The sequence below is a fragment of the Pseudorca crassidens genome, chromosome 16 (genome assembly GCF_039906515.1).
Source record: "Pseudorca crassidens isolate mPseCra1 chromosome 16, mPseCra1.hap1, whole genome shotgun sequence".
NCBI classification, from domain to species: Eukaryota; Metazoa; Chordata; class Mammalia; order Artiodactyla; family Delphinidae; genus Pseudorca; species Pseudorca crassidens.
Genome location: NC_090311.1, coordinates 75,365,415 through 75,392,912, shown reverse-complemented (window position 1 = coordinate 75,392,912; position 27,498 = coordinate 75,365,415). Strand labels below are relative to the sequence as shown.

Sequence of the window (27,498 nt, the reverse complement as noted above, 5' to 3'; positions counted from 1 at the left end):
CTCATAGGGTTGATATGAGGATTAAGAGAAAATGTAAAACTGTTTAGCATAGAAGGCCTTTAATAAATGTCAGTAGCTATCATTATTTAATAAGTGAGTAAATGGTTGGATGAATTCAAGAGGGAGTAAAACCCTTTCATGTTGCTGCTTTCTTTGTCTTATACTGAGATGATGGCAGATCACAGCTGTCCATGTCAGCCATCTCTTAGCTAGACCTCGTTGTGTGATGGGATATGACAAGTCTTGAGATTCTGTCTCATTAATACTCAGCAGGACTGATTCCTGCTGTCATGCAGGGAGTATGTGATGTATTGATCAGTGAGAGGCTTGGCACGTCTTGTTGAATGTCTCTTGTGACAACAGGATAAACACTTTCTGTAGATCCTTTCTGTTCTGCACTGGGCTTTTGGCTGGCCATCTGTCTGAAGGTGCAGGTCATCAGGATGACAGAGTAAACAAGGTGTCCTCCTCTAAATTCTAGTGATCCAGCTACAGTAAATGCCAGAATATGACTTGAAAAGTGTAGTTGACAATCTTTGGTACAAATAGGACCTGTAGATCCTGGAACAGCAGAGGTTAGAGATGGAAATAAAAGAGCCTCCATTTAGCTTGGGATGGAGACAGTCGTAACAACATATTTTCTTCTGGAATAACTCAAAAGACCATTATGGATATTCCCCTTCTTATTCAGTCTTAAAAGACTAGTCTACACTGGCTGGATCTTCTTCCTCCTCTTCCATTCACTTTTCAACCCACTGATGTCTTTTTCTAGTACTTGAAGTGTTTCAGCAATGGTTCCCTTTGAGGAAAGAAAACAAGATTTTAAAAATTGTTACTGAAGAAATACTTGCAAATCTTGCCCTGTTTCCAGGGATAATACATCATGGAATATAGCATATCTTCAGTTTAGTGAGTACCATCTGCTCTGATATGATAGTCTGAGAAGTGAGTATAGAAAGCTCTAGTTTAAAATGCCTTTCATTTTGAAGCTTAGATAGCTGATAGTTATGAGGTGTCTTGTTAATTTTCTGTTACTTTCACTGACGATGTATTTCCTACCTCAGTCCATTTATCATTCATCTTTACATCAACCCTATAGTCATCCATCTTCAGAAGTTACCTGATGCAGATTCAGTACTAGCTTCAGGTGCTAGTCTCAATCCTTTTCTTCTACCAAAAATAGCAAACCAAATCAATGTATAAATTAACCAATATGTATAAATTAAGTGTAAGTTGTTGTTTGAATGCAAAATTGGTTTAATAGGAAAAAAAATCAATTAATGTAATGTACCAAATTAATGGAATAAAGGGCGAAAACACCATATCATTTTAGTAGATGCAAAAAAGCATTTGACACAATCCAACATCCATTCCTGATTTAAAAACAAAAACAAAAACTTTGAGCAAACTAAGAATAGAAGGACACTTTCTTAGCCTGTGAAAAACGGTATCTACAAAAAACACTACAGCTAACATTATACTAAGAATGAGAGAGGAGCTTCAAGATGGCGGAAGAGTAAGACGCCGAGATCACCTTGCTCCCCACAGATACGTCAGAAATACATCTACACGCGGAACAACTCCTACGGAACACCTACTGAATGCTGGCAGGAGACCTCAGACCTCCCAAAAGGCAAGGAACCCCCCACGTACCTGGGTAGGGCAAAAGAAAAAAAATAAACAGAGACAAAAGGATAGGGACGGCACCCGCACCAGTGGGAGGGAGCCGTGAAGGAGGAAAGGTTTCCACACACTAGGACCCCTTTCGCGGGCGGAGACTGCCGGTGGCAGAGCGGGGAGGCCATGGAGCCAAGGAGGAGAGCACAGCAACAGGGGTGCGGAGGTAAAAGCGGAGAGATTCCCGCACAGAGAATCGGGGCCGACCGGCACTCACCACCCCAAGAGGCTTGTCTGCTCACCCGCCGGGATGGGCGGGGCTGGGAGCTGAGGCTCGGGCTTAGGTCGGAGCGCAGGGAGAGGACTGGGGTTGGCGGCGTGAACACAGCCTGCAGGGGGTTAGTGCACGACGGCTAGCCGGGAGGGAGTCCGGGGAAAAGACTGGACCTGCCGAAGACACAAGAGACTTTTTCTTGCCTCTTTGTTTCCTGGTGCGCGAGGAGAGGGGATTAAGAGCGCCGCTTAAAGGAGCTCCAGAGACAGGTGCGAGCCGCGGCTAACGGCGCGGACCCCAGAGACAGGCATGAGATGCTAAGGCTGCTGCTGCCGCCACCAAGAAGCCTGTGTGTGAGCACAGGTCACTCTCCACACCTCCCTTCGGGGAACCTGTGCAGCCCGCCACAGCCAGGGTCCCAGGATCCAGGGACAACTTCCCCGGTGTTAACTTCATTAACAAATGAAGAGGAAATAGGCAGTCTACCTGAAAAAGAATTCAGAATATTGATAGTAAACATGATCCAAATTCTAGGAAATAGAATGGAGAAAATACAAGCAACGTTTAACAAGGACCTAGAAGAACTAAAGGGCAAACAACAGTGATGAACAACACAGTAAATGAAATTAAAAATTCTCTAGAAGGGATCAATAGCAGAGTAACTGAGGCAGAAGAACGGATAAGTGACCTGGATGATAAAATAGTGGAAATAACTACTGCAGAGCAGGGTAAAGAAAGAAGAATGAAAAGAATTGAGGACAATCTCAGAGACCTCTTGGACAACATTAAAAGCACCTACATTCGAATTATAAGGGTCCCAGAAGAAGAAGAGAAAAAGAAAGGGACTGAGAAAATATTTGAAGAGATGATAGTTGAAAACTTCCCTAAATTGGGAAAGGAAATAGTTAATCAAGTCCAGGAAGCACAGAGAGTCCCATACAGGATAAATCCAAGGAGAAACACGCCAAGACACATATTAATCAAACTATGAAAAATTAAATACAAAGAAAAATTATTAAAAGTAACAAGGGAAAAGCAACAAATAACACACAAAGGAATCCCCATAAGGTTAACAGCTGATCTCTCAGCAGAAACTCTGCAAGCCAGAAGGGAGTGGCGGGACATATTTAAAGTGATGAAGGAGAAAAACCTAAAATCAAGATTACTCTACCCAGCAAGGATCTCATTCAGATTCAATGGAGAAATTAAAACCTTTGCGGACAAGCAAAAGCTAAGAGAATTCAGTATCACTAAACCAGCTTAACAACAAATGCTAAAGGAACTTCTCTAGGCAGGAAACACAAGAGAAGGAAAAGACCAACCATAACAAACCCAAAACAATTAAGAAAATGGTAATAGAAACATACATGGGCTTCCCTGGTGGCGCAGTGGTTGAGAGTCTGCCTGCTGATGCAGGGGACACGGGTTCATGCCCCGGTCTGGGAGGATCACACATGCCACGGAGTGGCTGGGCCTGAGAGCCATGGCCGCTGGGCCTGTGCGTCCGGAGCCTGTGCTCCGCAATGGGAGAGGCCACAACAATGAGAGGCCCATGTACTGCAAAAAAAAAAAGAAACATATGTATCTATAATTACCTTAAATTTAAATGGATTAAATGCTCCAACCAAAAGACGTGGACTGGCTGAATGGATACAAAAATAAGACCTGTATATATGCTGTCTACAAGAGACCCACATCAGACCTAGGGACACATACAGACTGAAAGTGAGGGGATGGAAAAAGATATTCCATGCAAATGGAAATCAAAACAAACCTGGAGTAGCAATTCTCATATCAGACAAAATAGACTTTAAAATAAAGAATGTTACAAGAGACAAGGAAGGACACTACATAATGATCAAGGGATCAATCCAAGAAGAAGATAAATGTAAATATTTATGCACACAACATAGGAGCACCTCAATACATAAGGCAAATACTAACAGCCATTAAAGGGGAAATCGACAGTAACACAATCACAGTAGGGGACTTTAACACCCCACTTTCACCAATGGACAGATCATCCAAAATGAAAATAATAAGGAAACACAAGCTTTAAATGATACATTAAACAAGGTGGACTTAATTGATATTTATAGGACATTCCATCCAAAAACAACAGAATATACATTCTTCTCAAGTGCTCATGGAACATTCTCCAGGATAGATCATATCTTGTGTGACAAATAAAGCCTTGGTACATTTAAGAAAATTGAAATCGTATCAAGTATCTTTTCCCACCACAATGCTATGAGACTAGATATCAATTACAGGAAAAAATGTGTAAAAAATACAAACACATGGAGGCTAAACAAAGCACTACTTAATAACCGAGATACCACTGAAAAAATCAAAGGAAACCTAAAAATACCTATAAACAAATGACTATGAAAACGCGATGCCCCAAAACCTATGGGATGCAGAAAAAGCAGTCCTAAGAGCAAAGTTTACAGCAATACAATCCTACCTTAAGATACAAGAAACATCACAAATAAACAACCTAACCTTACATGTAAAGCAGTTAGAGAAGGAATAACAAAAAAAACCCAAAGTTAGCAGAAGGAAAGAAATCATAAAGATCAGAAATAAAAGAAAAAGAAATGAAGGAAATGATAGCAAAGATCAATAAAACTAAAAGCTGGTTCTTTGAGAAGATAAACAACACTGATAAACCATTAGCCAGACTCATCAAGAAAAAAAGGGAGAAGGCTCAAATCAATAGAATTAGAAATGAAAAAGGAGAAATAACAACTGACACTGCAGAAATACAAAGGATCATGAGAGATTACTACAAGCAACTCTATGCCAATAAAATGGACAACCTGGAAGAAATGGACAAATTCTTAGAAAGGCACAACCTGCCAAGACTGAATCAGGAAGAAATAGAAAATATGAACAGACCAATCACAAGCACTGAAATTGAAACTGTGATTACAAATCTTCCAACAAACAAAAGCCCAGGGCCAGATGGCTTCACAGGCGAATTCTATCAAACATTTAGAGAAGAGCTAACACCTATCCTTCTCAAACTCTTCCAAAATATAGCAGAGGGAGGAACACTCTCAAATTCATTCTACAAGGCCACCATCACCCTCATACCAAAAACAGATGCAGATGTCACAAAGAAAGAAAACTACAGGCCAATATCACTGATCAACATAGATGCAAAATCCTCAACAAAGTATTAGCAAACAGAATCCAACAGCACATTAAAAAGATCACACACCATGATCAAGTGGAGTTTATCCCAGGAATGAAGGATTCTTCAATATACACAAATCAATCAATGTGATGCACCATATTAACAAATTGAAGGAGAAAAACCATATGATCATCTCAATAGTTGCAGAGAGATCTTTCGACAAAATTCAGCACCGATTTATGATAAAAAACCCTGCAGAAAGGAGGCATAGAGGGAACTTTCCTCAACATGATAAAGGCCATATATGACAAACCCACAGCCAACATCGTCCTCAATGGTGAAAAACTGAAAGCATTTCCACTAAGATCAGGAACAAGACAAGGTTGCCCACTCTCACCAGTATTATTCAGCATAGATTTGGAAGTTATACCCACAGCAATCAGAGAAGAAAAATAAAAGGAATCCAAATCAGAAAAGAAGAAGTAAAGCTGTCACTGTTTGCAGATGTTATGATAGTATACATAGAGAAACCTAAAGATGCTACCAGAAAACTACTAGAGCTAATCAATGAATTAGGTAAAGTAGCAGGATACAAAATTAATGCCCAGAAATCTCTGGCATTCCTATACACTAGTGATGAAAAATCTGAAAGTGAAAAGAAGAAAACACTCCCATTTACCACTGAAACAAAAAGAATAAAATATCTAGGAATAAACCTCCCTAAGGACACAAAAGACCTGTATGCAGAAAATTATAAGACACTGATGAAAGAAATTAAAGGTGATACAAATAGATGGAGAGATATACCATGTTCTTGGATTGGAAGAATCAACATTGTGAAAATGACTCTACTACCCAAAGCAATCTACAGATACAATGCAATCCCTATCAAACTACCACTGGCATTTTTCACAGAACTAGAACAAAAAGTTCACAATTTGTATGGAAACACAAGAGACCCCGAAGAGCCAAAGCAATCTTGAGAAAGAGTAATGGAACTGGACAAATCATGCTCCCTGACTTCAGACTATGCTACAAAGCTACAGCAATCAAGGCAGTATGGTACTGGCACAAGAACAGAAATATAGATCTATCGAACAGTATAGAAAGCCCAGAGATAAACCCATGCACATATGGTCACCTTATCTTTGATAAAGGAGGCAAGAATATATAGTGGAGAAAAAGCCTCTTCAATAAGTGGTGCTGGGGAAACTGGACAGCTACATGTAAAAGAATGGAATTAGAACACTCCCTAACACCATACACAAAAATAAACTCAAAATGGATTAAACACCTAAATGTAAAGCCAGACACTATCAAACTCTTAGAAGAAAATATAGGCAAGAACACTCTATGACATAAATCACAGCACAATCCTTTTGACCCACCTCCTAGAGAAATGGAAATAAAAACAAAAATAAACAAATGGTACCTAATGAAACTTAAAATCTTTTGCACAGCAAAGGAAACTGTAAACAGGACAAAAAGACAACCCTCAGTATGGGAGAAGATATTTGCAAATGAAGCAACTGACACGGGATTAATGTCCAAAATTTACAAGCAGCTCATGCAGCTCAATATAAGGAAAAGAAACAAACCAATCCAAAAATGGGCAGAAGACCTAAATAGACATTTCTCCAAAGAAGATATACAGATTGCCAACAAACACATGAAGGAATGCTCAACATCACTAATCATTAGAGAAATGCAAATCAAAACTACAATGAGATATCATCTCACACCAGTCAGAATGGCCATCATCAAAGAATCTACAAACAGTAAATGCTGGAGTGGGTGTGGAGAAAAGGGAACCCTCTTGCACTGTTGGTGGGAGTGTAAATTGATACAGCTACTATGGAGAACAGTATGGAGTTTCCTTAAAAAACTAAGAATAGGACTACCATACGTCCCAGCAGTCCCACTATTGGGCATATACCCTGAGAAAACCATAATTCAAAAAGAGGCATGTACCACAGTGTTCACTGCAGCTCTATTTACAATAGCCAGGACATGGAAACATCCTAAGTGTCCATCGATAAAGAAGATGTGGCACATATATACAAAGGAATAGTACTCAACCATAAAAAGAAACGAAATTGAGTTATTTGTAGTGAGGGGGATGGACCTAGAGTCTGTTATACAGAGTGAAGTAAGGCAGAAAGAGAAAAACAAATACCCTATTCTAACACATATATATGGAATCTAAAAAATAATAATAATAAAATAAGGTCATGAAGAACCTAGGGGTAAGACGGGAATAAAGACACAGACCTACTAGAGAATGGACTTGAGGATACGGGAAGCGGAAGGATAGTTGGCACAAAGTGCAAGAGTGGCACGGACATATACACTACCAAACGTAAAATAGATAGCTAGTAGGAAGCAGCCGCATTGCACAGGGAGATCAGCTCGGTGCTTTGTGACCAACTAGAGGGGTGGGATGGGGGGGGTGGGAGGGAGGGAGACGCAAGAGGGAAGAGATATGGGGACATATGTATATGTATAACTGATTCACTTTGTTATAAAGCAGAAACTAACACACCATTGTAAAGCAATTATACTCCAATAAAGGTGTTGCAAAAAAAAGAATGAGAGACAATCTTTTTTCCCTATGATAGAAAAAAAGACAAGACGCTCAATTTAAAACTCAAAGTTGTACAGGACATTCTGGCAACTGCAATAAGGCCAAAATTAAATATAGAGATAAGTAAATTAAAGACATCCAGATTAGAAGAGAAGTAAATTATGCTTATTGGCAGTTGATGTGATCCTGTATGTAGAAAACCCTATGCAATCCATGAAAGTAGTATTAGAACTAGTAAAGTGTTCAGCAAAACCAGAAAATATAAGATCAATGTGCAGTCCACTGTATTTCTGTATACTACCAATGAACTTTCTGAAAATGAAATTAAAATAATTTTATTCACAAAAAATTAATATGTAGGATTAAATTTAGCAAAAGAAGTGCAATATGTATACATCAAAAATTACAAAACATTTCTGAGGGAACTTTCTGAAGAATGAACACGTTATCTTAAAGAAGTTAATGAAGATTTGAATAAATGGAGAACCATCGCGTGATCATGGATTGAAAGACTTAATATTAAGATGGTAGTTCTTTCCGAGTTTATCAGTCGATTCAGTTAAAATCTATTAATATCCACTCAGATTTTTGCAGAAGTTGATGAGTTGATCCAGAAATTTATGTGGGAATTCACAGGACCCAAAATAATCAAAAGGTTTTTAAAAAGACAGATATACAGATCAATGGAACATAATTCAGAATCTAGAGATAAACTCGTACAATTATGAGTCTTCCACACATTAACATATGCCCAATTAAAGGAACCAGACACAAAAGCGTTTAATTTGTCAGGCATTCTGGAAGAACTGCAAGAGTAGAAAGCAGAGCAGTGGTTGCCAGGGCTGGGGAGGTAGAAGGGTACGAACTACAAAGGACACAGGTAACTTCCTAGGGCAGTGGAGATGTGTATCTTGATTGTGGGCATGGATACACTACAGTGAACATTTATGAAAACTCAACAAGCCGTATACTAAAAAAGGGTGAATTCCACCGTATGTAGATTATTTCTAAATAAATTCACATAATTTTGTATTTTCTTCATGCTTTATCTTAAAATATAGAAAACAAGAATTGAAAGTTGAGGATTTTTTTTTTAATTTGTCTTTTCTGTTTTTTTTTAAAAAATTTTTCTTTTCTGTTTTTGCCATTTCAAAGATAAAAGGCTTGAAAGGAGTGCGTTTATTTTCCCTTTGCATATCCTGTTGACCAAACCTTATTCTCCAATGCAGGCAACCTAGTTCTCTACACTAGACTAGCTGACTTGCCATCACTGACAAAACCTCTCTCCCATGTACAGCACCGGCTGTCCTTTTCTCGAATTTTTCTGCTCTCATCGAGTCCAAGTTCAAATAGATGTATTTTGGGAAGCTTTCCTCAATCAACCCAATTTGATGTGCACATCATCTCATTCTCTTCAGTAGCCCCCTCATTCAGATGTATGGAAATTTGTATGCATGTGATTTCTTTTATACATTGAATTATTTGTCTCGTGTCACTTCATAAAGTTATATCAAAATTCAGCTCATTCCATTGCTTAGTATACTTTTAGAAGAACAAGATTTCCTCTACCCAAGCCATATATGAGCCTCATGGTGACTAGAGTCAAGCTTTGTACCAGGACCACGCTGTTAATTAGTTTGATAGTAATGATAAAAGAATAAATAGGACTCATTTCAGAATTTGTTTCTCATTATTGTATTTGGCCATTATTTTTTAAAAGCTTTGGGGCCAAAAACAGGAAAAAACTACATATTTGATAGAGATGATGAATTTAGATGAGGGAAATGACATTTTTTTCGCAGTTTTATGGAGAAATAATTGAATACATTACTGTGTAAGTTTAAGGTGTACAGGAAAATTATATTTTAAAATGTTAGAGGATCATGAGAACATCTGGTAAGAAACTTAAAAAATAGTTTAATGGAACCAATGACTATATTTAGGGATTGAGTATAACTCATATAGTTTGATCATGTCAGGTGTCATAAAATGTTAGAAGCATTTTCTGTGACTCTACTTAAAATAGAATTTTTGTGGATTAAGTGTTACAAGATACCATGCACTTAATTAATTCTAAGGAAAATATGTCTCCTTTTTACTTTGTCTTGTAGAAAAGAATGACTCTAGAATGGGCTTCTAAGATGAATTTTTCTTACAAGATATGTAGGAGTTCACTCTACCTGATAAAGTTTAACGTTAAGATCCTAAAAAAAAACAAAAAAAGCAAAGTGTAATGAAAATTGGGAGGTTAAGTTAGAAAGTAATCGGGAATACACTGGAAAAATGTAAGAGAAAGGATTGCCTGGTAGTTGAATATAATTTTGCTATAAATGTATGCAGAATCACCTCTAACGAAATGAGAACAAAAAGGATTCAAGCAGATTCAGCTGAGATATTATTTATGTCTTTTAAATTTTCACTCTATTAGTTGCATGAAACAAAAGATTTATTTTTGCAAAATGCCCCCTTAATTAAAGCCTTAAATAGTAATATCTTTGGGAACATGTTCATTCTCCTTTAGGGGGAAAAAAGGCCAAATCACTCTGTTTTTAGAAAAGAAAAGCATTCTGTTCTTCCTATTCCTCAATTTTTATGTGAATATGGTAATAAAACCTACTGAATAAGACCTCCATAATTAAGCTCAGTCTTCCATGATGGTAGACTACTACATTAGCAGTGAGGCTAATCTGCCTGCCACCTCTGTTGCCCCATTGAGTATAGGCTGCCTTGGCAGTTCTGGCTGGTTAGCTGGTTGTCCCCCGCTACTTTCCCTCACCGTTACATGAGTGTCAGAATGGAAATGTTCATTAGAGAACACACACACTGATATACGCTTCTACATCCTTAATTTTCAAAGCATTTTCACGTGTTTATTAACTTATTTTATCCCATTTCATAGATTGGGAAGTGAATCCCTGGCTAGATTACTATCATATAACATCATCACGATGCCAGAATTTGCTGCCACCTCTCACCTCCAGAAGTCTACCTATTATTTCTGATTTCAGGAACATTCTCTGTGACAGAAGATAAAGAAATTATTGTATGGTGGAAAGTGAATGAAATTTGGCAAAATTCAACCTAAGTTTGAATCATCAGTTTCTTAATCTGTTAAATGAGGCTAATATATAGTTTCAAGGTTGTGATAAGGATTAAATGATACAGTCCATATTTGGAACAGCTGGCATCTTACCTAGTTCGCGGGAGAGGATGACTACATGATACAGAATAATAAAAATCATAATCTGTGCTGTAGTAAAGCTGTCATTGATTGAAGGGTGTAATAGCACTGCTAGGAGCTGCTAAACTTCAGTGAAGACTTACTTAGGAGATGCTGTCTTTCTATAAGCATGCTTATCCATCCAAAGATATTCCAGTACCTTCCAGGCAACTGTGCTACCTGCTGTAGCGGCAGCAGTGAGCGAGCTTCTGCTCTCATGCAGCTTACATTCTAGATGGATCTTTAGCATTTGCAGCCTGGGCTGCTTTTACAACTTTCTTCCACCAAATGCTTATACTTTTATCAGAACCTGAGTAGTAGAATTAATTCAGCACCAAATCTTTGTTGAGGGAAGGAAGATAGATTAAAACTTGGGAGAAATCTTTCTGTTAGTTAATATTGGTATTATGCACTCAGCATACCTGGGGCAAAAATATCTCAGTCTATCTGTCTCTTCTCTCCTAAAAGGGAAGTTCATCATGTTGCTGTCATATTACCAACTTTCAGTGGAACCCCAGTCACCAGGTCTTACTTGAGACCTTTCTTTCCTATCTAGTATATTTTAAGTCCTTTGCATTTCTTTTTTTCCCCCTTAGGCCCTGTGTTTCTAGAACCCCAGACCCACATTGAGCGTGGGATCTACCTTGTGAAAACACTTTCACACTCTTGCCAGCAAATTCTTCAGGCTCCTTGTGTTGCCCTTGGGTTTTGCTTAGGCCTAAGAATCCTGTCCTATTGGGAAGATCTTTTTTCCCCTCATCCCTACATTTGTTTTTTCGTTTGGGAATCTCAGCCGTTTTCCTGGCCTGGACCTGTTGTTGGTACTTCTGAAGCTCGTTCCCTAGAATCAAGGAGTCAGCCTCATGGAGGTCAGTGGCTTTTGAGGGCGGGGCCATCGGTTAGGCTGGAGTAGAGGCAAGAGCTGTGAAAGAGGCTGTCATCCGGGCCTTTGGGTACAGGCTGTTGCAGCTTGACCTTGAACCAGAGGGATGCAGCCTCACCTGGCATTGCTGATGAGGCTGAGGCAGATTAGGTATCTTGAACAGCATGCACTGTTTTCAAGTTGCAAGCCTGCCGCGTGTATGAGAAAGCATGCTTTAGACTTCAACAATACATTGCTAGTTCCAAGCCTGTGAGGCGTCTTAAGTCTGTTGCTCCCGACTCCATTCTGTATTTGGAGTCCAGGAGGCAGGAATAACATTTGGTTTAGGGTTATGTGACTATCCTCATGGTGTCACGTTTCCTTTCGTTGGATGAATTACCTAAATTCTAACCTTGGCTTTGGTTTTCCAGTTCCCAGAATGTCCAGAGGAGAACGTGGTTTGACTGCTCCCCATTCTATCTCAGTAATTTATTTCTAGCTGAATAATTTACTTCTAGTCCTAGCTGGAGGACATGGTTACTAGCATTCTCTTGGCTAAAGGCATTCTCCTCCAATGGCAAACAGTCTCTACTGGGATGGAGAACATAGCTTCAAGATTAATACTCATGAGCTGTGACTGAGGAAGAAGGGAAACTTTGTGAAGAGTGCATTCTACTAACTGGCTTAGAGTTTACTGGTGGGGCTGCCAGCCCGTGTTCTTATGTCCATCAGGAAGTTGGAGGCTTATGGAATTCAGCGGGTAACTGCCAGGAAGGTCAGTAATCTTAATGGTTGGCCTCACTGTATAACTGCATAGTTTAAGAACAATCTGTGTATATACACATATGGTAGAGGAGTTCCTATCCAAAGCCTTTATCGTGCCCTCTACCTTAGGATTATTGCTTGTTCTTTGTTTCTTAATAATATCCTTGATATCAATTTGTAAGTAACCTAAAACGTACTTTCTCTAATATGTAAGTGGGAAGGCCCTCTTTTTATCCTTATTTAAAATGATACTTCCCTTGCTTAAATGTAGAGGTTAGAGGAGACTTGGGCTAAGAGAGACAGCTGTATGAAATGATGCATCTGAAGTACTGAATGCAAAAGCCACACTTGCTGCCATCCTAAGTGATGAGGTTGTCCTCTTTCTGCCCTAAGCACACAGTATCCTGTTGCCCTGTTTACTTGCAGTCTTTCTCACTTAGTCAAGAGAGGTCTGAATATTAGTACTAAGGAATGCTTACCGCATTTGTCTTTTAACTGTGCCCTGGGATTAAAGGAAGTGCGATCACTTCCAAAGACTAAATAGCATTTGTGAAATTTGTAAATATTTTAACTCCAAAACATAGCCGAGGCATCTCTATGCCCAAGATACTAGGAAGCCCTCAACTTTTTGAAAATCGTCATATCCACTTGAGCTAACTATGATTTCTGAATCATAAGTCATTTCATTTCAAGACAAAACTAGGAAAGTATCCAAAGAAATGCACGAAGATAGCCATCTAAAAGTCCAGGCTGGTAATGTGAAAAGAGAAAACCCCAACCTGAATCTTTTCTATGCTTTTTTGGCTGTCTTCCTTCATACTGTGCTTCCAGGAAACCAAAGGCCTTTTCAGATTTCAGAATCAAGAGTGCACGGGCTTCTCAAGTACTTGAAAGTAATGATGCATTCTAGCAGACAGCTTAGAAATTGTAAGGGCGCCATTTCCATCTCAATGTAAATGAATATTTTGCCTCTGTGGATGTATTCCGGTAGAAAGCTTCCTCATTCCAATAGTGGGTCCTATGAGGTCTTAAGGTAATAATTAAGCTTGCTTTTCTTTCTTTGTTTTTTCTTTTCTTTCATTTCTTAGGTTTCAAAGGTGACTTTTAAGTTTGCTTTTCTTGGGTTCCATCTCTAATATTCCTAGCATATTTCAGGTGGCCGAGGTAGTCATAGACTGCTAATTTTGTTGCAGTTTGGTAAAGAAATACCCCTTTAACTACCCTGCCTGTTTACATATCTGTTGGTCTAGTAACAATTGTCTGTCTTTGTTTTTATCATCCATAAGTTAACTGGTACATTGACCCTATTGTCCCTCCTAACATTAAGGTTCAGAAATTACTTTCATTTGTTCCCAAACTTATCTGTTGCTGTTATTTGAGAATGTTTAAGTGAATAGCTCTCTGATATGGAATTGTGTTTTGAAGGCTAACTTAATTCAGCTCCCAGATTCCACCACCCCACCTAACATCCTAATACCTTAGATGCTCAGGGTCTGTGATGTTCTGCTAAATTCTGCATTTGCAAAGAGTTCTATTCCCAGGAATCTTTCTTTTACTAATAAAAGAATTAGATTGAATCAGATTTGATTCCTACATTTGCTCACTCACTGGCTATTTGGCTGTAAAATTCACTTGATAAGAACCGCAGCTTTTTAAAAGATGGATAGTAATAGCAATTCTGGAAGACATTGAAAAGAAAACAGATACACGTGTAAAGCCCCCATCAAAGTGTTGTGCACAGGGGAAGGCACATAAGTAACACTGATTATGATGATGCTTCTGCTAAAAAAGGACAGGTAGAGGGCTTCCCTGGTGGCGCAGTGGTTGAGAGTCCGCCTGCCGATGCAGCGGACACGGGTTCGTGCCCCGGTCCGGGAAGATCCCACATGCCGCGGAGCGGCTGGGCCCGTGAGCCATGGCCGCTGAGCCTGCGCGTCCGGAGCCTGTGCTCTGCAACGGGAGAGGCCACAACAGTGAGAGGCCCGCGTACCGCAAAAAAAATAAATAAAATAAATAAAAATAAAAAAGGACAGGTAGAAGAGGAAAAGGAAGAGAAGCGAGGGTTGGGGAGAAGCAGAAGAGAAAAAAGAAAGGGGAGAGCAGGAGCGTGTAGTGGCTGAAATAATGAGATTGTACCATTTGGGGAGGGCTTTCCAAATATCTCTTTCTTTCATGTACATAGTTCTCACCTACAGTGCAATTACAAAGCATGATGCGAGACTCTGAAAGGTTGTTTTTCCTTTTTTTTTTTTTTTTTAAAGGAGAAGCCAATAGAAACTGCTTCCCACTTTCTGTGTGTTGGCTTTGCCCTAACTTTTGACCTTCTTTCTGCATTAGCTCACCTCCCCAACGCCACTCCGTCTGACAGTTTAACCACTTCTGTACCATCGTGACAGCACTGATTCATAAGAGAGCCCTTTATCCGCAGTCTGTCTAATGGTTGTGTCAACCCAATTAGATAACGTTGGAGTTTGATTTAAAATTTAAATAGAGTTGGAGGCCGGCTGTCTCTGTTTTGTAAACTACATATGAAAAATAATCCACTGATTTTTGTCTAGTTAATTTAACTGTCCTTTAGTTAAATTTAAGAGAGAAGATGACTGGGACACTAGGAGAGCAAATGTAGACTAAACATAGAAGTTAATTTTCAGTACAACTATTCTTTAAACTCTAATAGCCAATAAACGTAAACATGAAGTGACAGTTGCCTCATTACAAATGTAAACACACATATAAACCTGCCCGGTAGCAATTTAAACCAGACTTAGAGATATACCTCCTACTTCGCTTATGCCTGAGCCTTTTTCACCGAGGCTGTCATTCTTTTGGGTTTATTATTTTCTACCTTACCACTGTGGCTACCAAATGCAGTTACTAAAATAGTTAAGCCTGGTGAAAAATAATTTTAGAGTCAACGAAGAAAGAAAAAATACTCTTCAAATAGTCTTCAAGTTATGGAAAACCTAGCTAAAATGTATATTTTCATCCGTAATATCACTATTTGCCTCAGACCTAACCATTAGTTTGCTCAAACCATGGATAAATCAGGCGTTAAACTCTTGACATAATCATCATAGGGAAGAGAAGCCACCCACTCACACAGGAGGAGACGCTTCTGATTCCTAGATGAGTAGGTTTCATAGCTTTGCAATCAAGGTCACTTTCCTGCACCTTCACTGGTAAAAGGTACTTTTGATCAAACAGAATTCTTTGAATTTTTGTACCTTTGTTCTCTTATAATGTGATGAGAATAAAAGAACATTATATGCTTCGTGAGTGGGTGACACTGATTAGAACTGCCTTCAGAGGAAAGTCTGCAACTAAAAAGAGCAGTGAGCTGGATAGCCTCTGGTGGGGTTAGTTTCCAGATGCTGTCTGAGCACAAATCCACACGTTTTTGAGCCTCAACTGTTGCTCTTGTCGAATATTCTCACCCTTTTTTGGATAATGACTTTTGACACTATTCTTTTTGAGGTTCTGCTGAAATAGCTGTCTCTTTTTCTCATATATATGTGTGTGTATGTATCACATATATATAATATATACATATAAAACCTTTGTGTATAGGAGTTAGCATCATCATATGTTGATTGCTTATGCTAATTGGGAAATATTAAAGTAAACGATGTCTGTTTTAATTAGAGTAGATGGTTTAAATGACTCCGTTTCAAAGAAAACTTCAGTCATTCTTATTTTTTAAATCAGCCCCTAAATGTTTCCACTCCTAACAGCAAAATAAATAAATGGACAGACAAACAGCTCTTTACTGAAACAATAGTAATATATTATCTTGCTCGGAGAAAAAAATGAGCTTTCAAATGTGGAGAAGGTCTAGGATGTTATCACCACTTTTAGAAATGTATATACATATCTGTTTTTTTAAACATAAATTTGAACTCAAGCAAATTTTCACTTTCTCAAATTAATTGATGAGCTTCAAATAAGTTACCTATAATCGAAAATTTTATTATATGTGTCACACTGTCTTCTAATTTTTGTTAAGCTACCCTATGTGGAACTGCCTGTAATTTTAATGAATCTATATGTAATATTTTGTATTCTGCATTTATGTACACATTTCCTTATATCAGCATAACTTTCATACTTATTATAGCAATAAAGCATCATATACATTTAACAATGTAACATTCCATAGTGTTGAACTGATTCCCTTTTGTTGGGTTATGGTATTAATAATAGTAGTAATAACAGCTACCATTTATCAACTGTTTGCACAATTAGTGTTCTGTTAAGAACATCTTCTTACAATGTAGAGACCAAGCTTAGTTTCTTATATGGCAATGCCTAGACTTTAGAATTTGATATACTTAAGTCTCTACTACCTGTGTGATACTAGTCAAGAAAAAATTCTCTTGTTTCCTCACCTTCAATTTTCTCCTCTGAAAAAAAAAAAAAAAAAGAATAATAATAGCTACTTAGAGGTTGTACCTACCAGAGTCTGGCACATGGTAGATGTTCAAGATATGGGAGAAGTTTGTCACTGGGGACTACTTCTAAAGATGATTTAATAACCAAGTGTGTAAAATGAAGACATTTGTACGATTTTGTGCATATTTCCAAATGGTGTTCCAGGATAATTAAGTGGTCAGGGTCACCAACAGTGTTCTAAATGTCCATTTTTTATGTATCAAATCCTCACCAACTTTACCTTTCCATCATTCTTTATTTATTCCTTAAGAAAATAATAGAGCCTGTTGTTCACCAAGCATTGATGAAGTCACTGTTTGACTCCAGGTTGCATCTTGCATGAAGGAGGTGCTGTCCATTCAGTAAGGATCAAAAGACTTGGGGGCAGTGTCCACTGCGAGGTCAGTGAATAGGCAGAAATGTAGGCCAAGTGTATGTGTGTGTGTGTGTGTGTGTGTGTGTTTCCATTGCCATGTCTGTCTTCCCCATGAGACCATAGTTTTTCCTCTTGATGTATCCTATCAATGCACTTGACCAAGATACAGCCTCCTGGGAAAGACACATGTAAATAAATAATAATACAGTATTAATCATAAAAATGGATTTAATGCACAAAATCTTGTGACTGTATATTTCTGCCTAAGGGATTAAGGATGGCTACAGAATTCCCTTCTGAATTAAATTCTTTGTCAAGTGAATACCGTCTTACCAGTTAAATAGAGAGGAGCCCAAAGTGAAAAGGTGTAGTCCACCTAGAGAAAATAAGGTGCAAAGTCAAATGTGACAGCATAGATGAGACCTACGTGTCCGGCAGCCATTTTCCTACGGCTGTAATGATCGCGGTAGTTGATTGCTGTTAGAACAAGAGGGTGAGAAAGTAAGCAGGGCCAGAAAGAACATACGAAGCTGCTATGTATCCTGTGCCTCCCATGTGGCAGGCAGTATGCTGGATTTTTAATGCATATTTTGTCCTACAACTCTCAGAATAACCCTGTTGAAGAGGTGATGGGAATAAGACTTAGAAAGTAAGTTGTCCAAGGTCGTACAGCAAGAAAATAAATGGAATTGATGTTCAGACCCAAGTCTTTGAGATCAAAACCCCTCTTCTCTTCACCGAGATGCAATTAAAATTTAAATGGGAAACCACTTAAGTGTCATTCCATTTATTGGGGTGTAATTAACTTCTCTAAAGATAAATCTTTGGGATTTTATCCTGTGTTGTCTCAAACTTCATCAAAAGCACAAAGCGGATGTGCTACAAAACATTATTTTAACTTTCTTTGATATCTTTCAAATGCAAATACTCCATCTATGGTTTCCTTGTGTTATGTAGCAGATTCTTTTTTATATAGTCTTTGTGCTTTGTTTTGTTTTGCTTCATCACCTGTTTATCCATCCTTAGATATGGCCCACCATTTGCCCTTCTGTGGGATAGATGGAGTGTCTTTTACCTGCGTAGGGTTTCTCCGTTTGCTCTCGTAATCTTCTTCTTCAGACCTTCAGCAAAAACAACAAAACAAAACTGGTTGCCTAAGTTATCTGCCTTTCTTGAGACTGGCACATATGGGAAGAGAATCAGAGCCCTGGAGATTTGATTTCCTTCATGAGAACTTCATTCTGCTGTATTGAAAACTGACATCCTGGTAGCCAGATTTCTCCATCCATCCTCATGGGCCCAGCCTGTGTGCCAGATTGAGTGTGGCTGAATTTACCTTCCTTTCTGGTGCTTCCTCCAGGGAAGAACCCCACTGTCCCCAGAAAAACTCCTGCTATATTCATAATATTGCATTGTCCATGGGTCTTTGTAGGGAAGTGGATTCCCACCTCCTGCTTCCATTCTGCCCTGAAGCAGCCCCTTTCTCTAGTATCATCCCCTCCAAATTGAGAACTAACAGTTTTCTAGACCAGAAATCAGCCAATGATTTCTGTAAAGGGTCAAATAGTAAATATATTTTAGACTTTGCAAGTCATACTATTTTTTTCACAACCTCTCAACTCTACTGTTGTAGCATGAAAGTAACCAGAGACAATATGTACGTGAGTGGTTGTGGCTGTATTCTCATAAAACTTTATTTACAGACTCTGAAATTTGAATTTCAAATAATTTACACTCATATGATTCTTTTAACTTCCTCCAACGATTTAAATGTGCAAAAACCATTCTCAGCTCACGGGCTACCCCAAAACAGGCAGCAGGCTATGGTTTGCCAGGCCCTGCCCTACATAGGCAGGGTGCTGAGACGCTGTTCGTCTGCAGGGTAAATTAGGGTCTGACCATCAGAGTCTCCAGTCTGGCTGCTTCTCTACAGCATCTCCAATCCAAAGCAGCACTTCTTAGTTTCCTGTGATCATGAAGTTTCTACCTGGAGTCTTTAGTCATTTCAGTGTTCTCCTCTGTTGGGATCTGACCACAGGAAAGGTGATTAGGTTTTGTTAGCCAGCTGATGGCCGACCTAGAAGTGAAAGGTGGATTTTTTCTTTTCTCCCTCTCTGGAAAATTTTTGTTACTTTACCTTTTGCTGTTCTTCAGAAACCTCTCCAATTGAACTAAATTAAACTGACTACTGACTAGTTTGTAATTCTTTGAATGATTCTATTTGAACTTCATTCACATGATTTTTACATGTTTCTTCCTACTTTTTCCTGAGATTGTGTTGCAAACAGGAAGACAAGTTTGGCAAGTTAAGTGAAAGGACTGACAAAGCGAAAAGTGTGACTTGAGACAAAAGATATTTGCCAATTCCTACTTCTGTTGATGCTGTTATTCATTTATTTACTCAGCAAATATTAGTGTGTGCCAGGTACTGTATCCCAAAACAAGATCTCACTTTACATTTTGGCATACAAAGATGAGTAGAATACAGTGCTTGTCTTCTAACAGTTTTAACAGTTTCTAACAGGGAAACAAAGATACGTCTTTATATAATCCTCCTGGTATCTGCTTTTCATATTGTAATTTACATGGAGCACAAGTAAGCATAGGAAAAACTGTGTGCTTGGCACACTCCACATGATATGGAGAAGCAGCATAAGCTATAGAGTAGGGACTTGGACCAACCGCCCTGCGCCTCTAAGCCTTAAGTGTTGTAAAGTGAGGAGATTACCTACATTGCAGTTTTGTTGTCAAGACTAAATGAAATTTCGTACAGAGATGTGCTGTAAATGCTCAGCACATAGCCCCGCCCCCAAAAAATATACATCAGAGTATGTTAATTTTTTTGGTTTAGTTTGTTATTGATAAGTTTATAGCCTCCAGTAATGTGATACCAGTTTACTACTAAATTTATTACTTCCTAATTGCTACATAATCACTAAATTTATTGCTTCTTTACTGACTGTACAGTGTGTTTCCACTGCTATATTGCTCATAATATGGAAAACAGAGGTGTGTAAATTAAAGCCCTTTCATTGGATTGCTTGTCAGACTTTTTTTTTTTTTTTTAATGCTGCAGGTTGGAAAGATGCTCTTGTGCAAATGGTACGAAATGGTGTTTACTGACTGTCCTCTCTTTGTGTGCCTGCTTAGGTCTGAACAGTGATGGCGCTTGTTTCAGTTATGAGTCGCTCAGTGGACTGTGGATTGACTGAACTGTACCCATTCCCATCATGATGTACACCGCCAAGGCTCCTCACTAGTAAGTATTCTCTATTCAGTACCATTTACATGGTTATATATTGAGATCTTCAGTACAGTGTGCACTTACCTTGCAAGAAGTGTACAAAATACTTGCGTTTGTTTTGCTGTTATGAAATTGGCTAGACTTAGTCTATGTACCAACCAACTGCAAAAGGAAAAAATAGGTTTAGATGTATCTGTTATGTATATGTGTGCATATTGATATGGTAATATATATATATCTAAATAGGCAGAGTTTAGAAGTGTAGAATTTTACCTCTCTTTTAACTGAATAAAAAGTTTCAGTGTCTTTTGGTTCTTTAATATCATATAAATCAGTGTAAGCCTGAAAATTTTACTTAGTTTAATATTGTGAAACAGTTCAATTTTATTGCAGTTTTATCTAACAGGGTATCTAATACACTTTCACTTACACAAGTATCATATGGGTAATTGACATAGGTTGTTTATGGTGTCATTGAAAGGAAATTCTACTCAATTCCCTTAATTTTAGTTCCAGCTCCAACATTTATCATCTGACTAGTCCCTTAAATATCTAGGGCTCAGTTTCTTCATCTGCAAAATGAGAGGAAGAATTTCTGCTTTACCTAATTCACAAGATTAAAGGACAAATAAGATAATGAATGTGAAATTATTAACAGTAAAACCCCATAAGAATAGATATCGTCTGTGGCTGACTGTTATTACAAGTAGGGAGCTGGAAATGAAGTTGTGACCACAGTGTTCTTTTAAAATTGGTTAATAGAGTCTAACATTTTATTTGTTATTCACCTAAGAGATAAATGATAAAATTACACTTAACGTTAACTCATGACCCCAATTATTTTTTGTATTTCAGAAAGTTATGTTTAAATGAAATATGAAAAAACACTTTTCTCACACACACTGCACACACAAATCCCCACCAACCATAATAATTAGGTTTCTACTTCTGATCTCCAGGATGTTTACTCTATTATAGTTTATTTTTAGGTGTTTTATTCTTGGAGGAGACAAGATACACTAGATACTTATTATGTATCATTTAATTTCAGGATCCCAAGGGAGCAACATAGAAATTCGATCAGATATTACTCCTTCAGTTTAATGTATTAATTTTTTTGTTTACTGAAATCTCTTTAACACCTCATCTGACCATTCTCTTTAGCCAACAGAATACAGCTAGCCTGTTTAAAATAAAAGACTGTAAATGAAAATCTTGACAACTATATTTAGTAATATTGAGAAAGACTTTTCCACTAAAATTAAATTATTACGTAACTGGGTCAGTGCAATAAAACTGGTTTGGAAATTCTTTTCCAGAAATTAGTTATGATTACCATTGAAGAGGCCATGGTTTATTACACAAATAAAATTTTTACATATAAGTGAAACAAAAATCTTAAAAATAGGTAACATACATTCACTTGCTGATTTTGTAGTGTAGTCCTTAAGTATGGTGGTGGGGCCAGGGGTGGGGCAGGGAGTGGTAGAGTCAGATTGCCTGGGGTTACAACCCAGTTTCATCATTTTCCTGCTTTGCAGTGTTGAACAAGTCACTTAACCTCTCTGTGCCTTAGTGTGCTCATCTGTAAAATGGGTCTAATAATAAGAGTATTTATCTCATAGGGTTGTTGTGTGAATTACATGAGTTAATGTGGTCAAGCTCGTAGGAGCACTGTGTGACAGTAAGTAACCAATCAGCATTAGTGATTATTATTCACTGGATGAGCATGGGATTTTGGTGCTGACTACAGATTTTGGAATCAGAAAGTCCTAGGTTCAAAACCATTTATGAATTAATGGTGAAATCTAAAGTAGTTACTGAACTTTTTGAAGCCTCGGTTTATGAGAAATAAAATGGGAATAATTACAATATACTCCATAATGCTTTTGTTAGGATGGTGGAACACAGCATCTGGCAAGAAAGGGTAGGCTATCACCATTGGGAATTGTGGAGGTATAATTGCAAATTACTATGTAATGCAATTATAAAGTAATGTAAATGAGAGATTCTCTGATTCTGAAAGTGTCTTTGCAATACGTTGTATTTAGGGGACTTTTAGAAATGTGTTCAATTATAGGATTTGCTTTGTTAGATCCACAATTTCAAAAAAGACAGACAATAATTTAAATCAAATTACAAGTACAAACATAACAAATACGGCATCCTGATTTAAAAAATAAAGGTGACAAAAATCCATTGGCCTTTTTTAGGCCTAACAGAGAACATCAGCTCATTATTTAATTTGTTAGGAAGATTGGGCTGTTACCACATTTAAAATGACTTTCTGGAAAGAAAAGGAAGAAAGAGGAAAGGAGATGGAAATGTAGAATATGTGTCACAAAACAATGGAGAGGGAGGGTTTGAACTTCCACTTTCATAACCCTAGGCTCTAAGACAGACTCTCTACTTGTTCTTGTTATGAAGAAATTTCAAGTATTGTCTTTTGGGTTTGTATTGGACAAAATTCAGTAGTTGGAATGGGTGGCATTTTTCGAATGAGTCACGATTTGTTTCCAAGGTGGAAAATACTGATAAGCTGGGGCCGTAATCCAAGAGTAGATTGTCTGGCTGCTATATATCAGTCAGAACAGAAAGCTCAGTCTCTTTCTCTCACGTGTTAATTATACACCATCTGAAACAATGGCGGTGTTGGGTCTGGTCCATCTCTGTATCCATCTAAATCAGCAGCCAGAGAGTCTTTTGCATGTCAATGGAATGTGACTTGTCTGTAACTCAGATTATAACATTACTGAATGCTTCTGTGCACACTCCCTTTTATTCTTGTTGCTTATTTTTGCAATACCTTTAGCCTTTATAGCGTTTGTGCCTGACGTGGAAAATCATGTTTCTGGAGGAGGCTTTTGAGGGTAAAGGTTTTGGAGGGGGATTCCTAGGTAGGAGCCCACAAACCGTGGATGTGGTGTTAGGCTGGACTGCTGCTTTGCTGACCCTGCTTGGGGCCCTGGGTGAGAGATGACCATGGTGCTTATTCTGTCCTGCTTCTCCTGGGCCCTGCCTCATTCCATACTTGCAGTCCTTTAATGTGGCCAGAGTTCACATTTTGACCTCTCATATTAGGATTTAGGGTGTAATAAAATGAAAAAGCAGGGTCATGATGTTGGAACATAGGCGTACTGAGCAGATAGATGCTCACGTGTCCTTATTTCCATGACCATTATGGATTTGTGATGTTAATCTTAAAAACTGTTCGTGACTTTAGATGTCTCCTTCTAAAGGAGTCTGACTTAGATGTCAGTCTAGTATTTCATAAAACAATATCTCTAGAAACTAGAGAGAAGTACCAGAGTTTGGAGGAGACCTCGGGTATTCAGAACTGAAGTCTCCTGTAATTTGGAGACAGAGATAGATGAAGTGTCTGTATCAGTGGGACTTTAACAACAGGCACACTTTGTCAGGCTATAAGTCTAAGCGTAGCATCATCCAGATAAAGGGAACAGTTTAAGCCTCCCATTCACAGTTGTGAATGAGCGGGAGGTATTCGAGGACAAGCAGAAGATGAGTCCATTAAAGTTGAATGTCTGCTGCAGAGTCACCGGAAGTGGAATCAGATGAGTTGTGAGTGCCCTGGGGGGGCTTTATGTGGCCCCCTCTTGTTTTCCTGCTGCAGAACCCCTCCACCTGTTTGCTGGCCACCTGTTTGCTGACCAAGCCCTACCTAGAAGCACCCCAGCCTTACCTGTGTGACACCGCAAGCCTCCTAATGTTTGCAGATACTGCCCATCAAACTCTGACGCTTCCTTCCAAACTCATTTTACCTGCTCTGCCACCTATGAAAACTTCCTTAATCCTCTTAAAATTGACTGTTGCCTCCTTTTCTTTAACCTCTGTACTGTATAGATGCCTCTTTGATAGAACACATTCACTTCTTTTGCAATAATTGGTTGACATTTCTGTCTTTGTCTCTTTGGGCTGCTAAAACAGCACCATTAACTGAGTAGCTTATAAACGTCAGAAATTTAATCACAATTCTGGAAACTGGGAAATCCAAGATCAAATCACTGGCAGATTTTATGTATGGCAAGGGCCTGTTTCCTAGAAAGCCATCTTTTTGCTGTGTCCTCACCTGGTGGAAGTGGCAAAGGTGCTTTCTTGAGCCTCTTTTATGTTTCATAAGGGCACTAATCCCATTCATGAGAGCTCCGCCCTCATCATCTAATAATCACCTCCCAGAGGCCCTACCTCCAAATACTCTCACACTGGGCATTAGGATTTAACATATGAATTTGATGGGGTGTTCAGTCTATAGCAGTATCCATCTTTCCTGTTACATTCTTGGTTTATTGAGGGCACTCCTTGTCTTAGTCAGTAAAATTGTTATTAATGTAAGTCAGTAAAAAGTATAAACAGAAAAATGAAAAGTGGTCACTTTCAGCATACCATGAAGGTTGTATCATTTAAACATTTTTAGCCAAAGGTAGCAGGAATTTTGAAAATGTATAACTCACCCTACTGACTTCCTTAGTAGTTTATCATTAAGCATATTGTTTTTAGAACAACATTTCAACAATGATGAGAATTATTTGACCTCATCTTGACTGAAGTTAGCATGATTTTCTCCATGTAAATTAATAAGACAACAATAAAACAGTTCTTAGTGTTTTATATTATTATATTAATTGTATATAATACATTACTACATATATGTGTATGTATATATATACACACACACATATATATTTCATGTTCATAGAGGGTGTCAACTACTAATTTTATTTGAGAGAGGAGGAATATATCAAGTGTAATCAAAGGTTCCTATAGGTTCAAGCTGTTTTTTAAAAAAACTTAGAGGGAAACATAACCAAATCCCCAAAAGCCCTCTAAGTCAATAAACAAAACCTTTGTTACAGAGCCAACTGAAATTTTATCTGAAATTTATTTCGGTAACTGTATATCACTAAGAGGAGGACTTAAAATTGTTTAGGTTAAATATTCTTGAATAGTACTGTTTTAACAGGAAAGCCCGTTAAGTCCACCAAATCAGTATGGAAACACTCTGACTCTCATCTTTGTTACTTAGTGTACATCAGTCATACACAGAGGAGTCAATATGGGCTGACTAGGAAGAGTTATAAGTAGCACAGGGTATCTCAAGCCATTCAGCTTTCACAGATGGCTGTAGACAGATAAGTGGAAAGCATTAAGCTAATAAAGACATCTTTAAGAGAGGAAAATGGGCCGACAGGGTACTCCAGTTTTCAGTGCATGAGCTATTTTAGCTTGACATGCTTTAAGCAAAAAGACATAATGCTTGAATGAATCCTATATTAAGAATATTCATCCAGTTGTGTAAGCAGAAATATAGTGGAGTAATGTAGGTATTATCACAGTATGCAAGCTTTGATATGCTCAAGTAGGTTGAGCAATGCAGCAAGAATAATATTCTTCAAAGAACTGGGAATTTTTAAAACTGTGCCCAAAGGTAACATTTGATAGAATTCCAGGTTGTTTCCTGATAACTTTGTTAGTCTCTATTTTATGTATTAGTCTTGAAACTAAAGTAACTTGGTGACCATTTTCTGACATTCTTTTTAGCTAAAGGACCTAGAGTTGCATGTTGAAATTTAATGATAATGCTGATAATGGCCACCATCTACTAAGGTAGTAACTATGCAGTGGGGTTTCACTGCACAGCATCCTTTAATATTCACAACAGCTCTGCAAGGATGGCTTTACCTTCTCTTTACAAAGGAGGAGATGTATAATGTGCAGGGTACCCTACCAATTTATATGCATGTTTCTATAACCTAAATTTGTGACAGCTTCACCACTATAGAATGATACATAAATATGGAGGCGCATAATACTTTATATGTGGAATTAGAAAACTAATTTTACTTTTAAAATAAAATTAATTTTGAAAATATAATATGCTTCAGGCTTTAAGTCATGCTTATTTAATATTCTGAAGAATAAATAGCTTATAACCTTATAATTAAAGATTTCCCCTTTTATCCTTCTCCAGCAATTGATATGGGTAAAAATGAGAATCTGTATCTGTTAGAGACATGTCCTCAAGCAGATACAGGCAGGTGTCTTTCAGGAGAACGCATTAACCATTTTTAAGATTGAACCGGTTATCCTTGAAGTCAGATAATATCTTCATTTAGCAAGTTTTATTCCATTTTATTTTTTTCACATTAATGGTCAGTGTCAATACCATGGTATGAGCATGTGTGGAAGCATTAATTGATTGATTCCACGAGATGAAGATTAATATTCTTGGTCTCAATAAGTATCTTATATCCACTAACATCCCACCAAATGCTTTCACATGAACTTTCTTTTCAGCTCAATTAGTTGAAAAGAATTCTGTTGATTCATCTCACATTTTGCTTCTCTGTATGATGGACAGAGACCACCAGGGTTTTACTGTCCCTTAGATGTGCCACTCAACTGCTCTATTTACCCAAACAAAGAAAATATAAATGTAATACCAAATATGCCTAGGAAGCAGAGATAATTTTGAAGAAGCAGTGGTTTTTTTGTTGTTTTTTTTTTAATTAAACAGCAGGTGCTTTTTAAATTAAGCACCTGCTGGGGCTTTCCTGGTGGCGCAGTGGTTGAGAGTCCGCCTGCCGATGCAGGGGACACGGGTTCATGCCCTGGTCCGGGAAGATCCCACATGCCGCGGAGCGGCTGGGCCCGTGAGCCATGGCCGCTGAGCCTGCGCGTCCGGAGCCTGTGCTTAGCAACAGGAGAGGCCACAATAGTGAGAGGCCTATGTACCGCAAAAAAAAAAAAAAAAAAAAAAAAAAAGAAGCACCTGCTTTTTAATAAAGAAGATAATTATAATATTTGGAAGTCATTTGAAATTTAAGGGGATTACATTACCTGAAAAGAAAGTCATGTTTTAAATTATGTTAGTTAAATATATGAAACTGGAGAACTTAGGTATCCCATGTATTCATTCAACAAATATTCATGGACTTACTTCTATGTAGTAGGCCCTGGGCTATGAACAA

At 38.1% G+C, this 27,498-nt stretch overlaps 1 protein-coding gene across 4 annotated transcripts in view; it reads left to right on the top strand.

Annotated features, from left to right (window-relative positions):
• CHRM3 (cholinergic receptor muscarinic 3) overlaps nucleotides 1-27,498 on the top strand; it is a 516,440-nt gene that overhangs the window by 120,070 nt on the left and 368,872 nt on the right. For all 4 annotated transcript variants that reach the window (XM_067710998.1, XM_067710997.1, XM_067710995.1 and 1 more), the window contains exon 2: nucleotides 20,419-20,527. The gene's annotated coding sequence lies outside the window, so the exon portion shown is untranslated. The remainder of the gene's footprint in view (nucleotides 1-20,418; nucleotides 20,528-27,498) is intronic.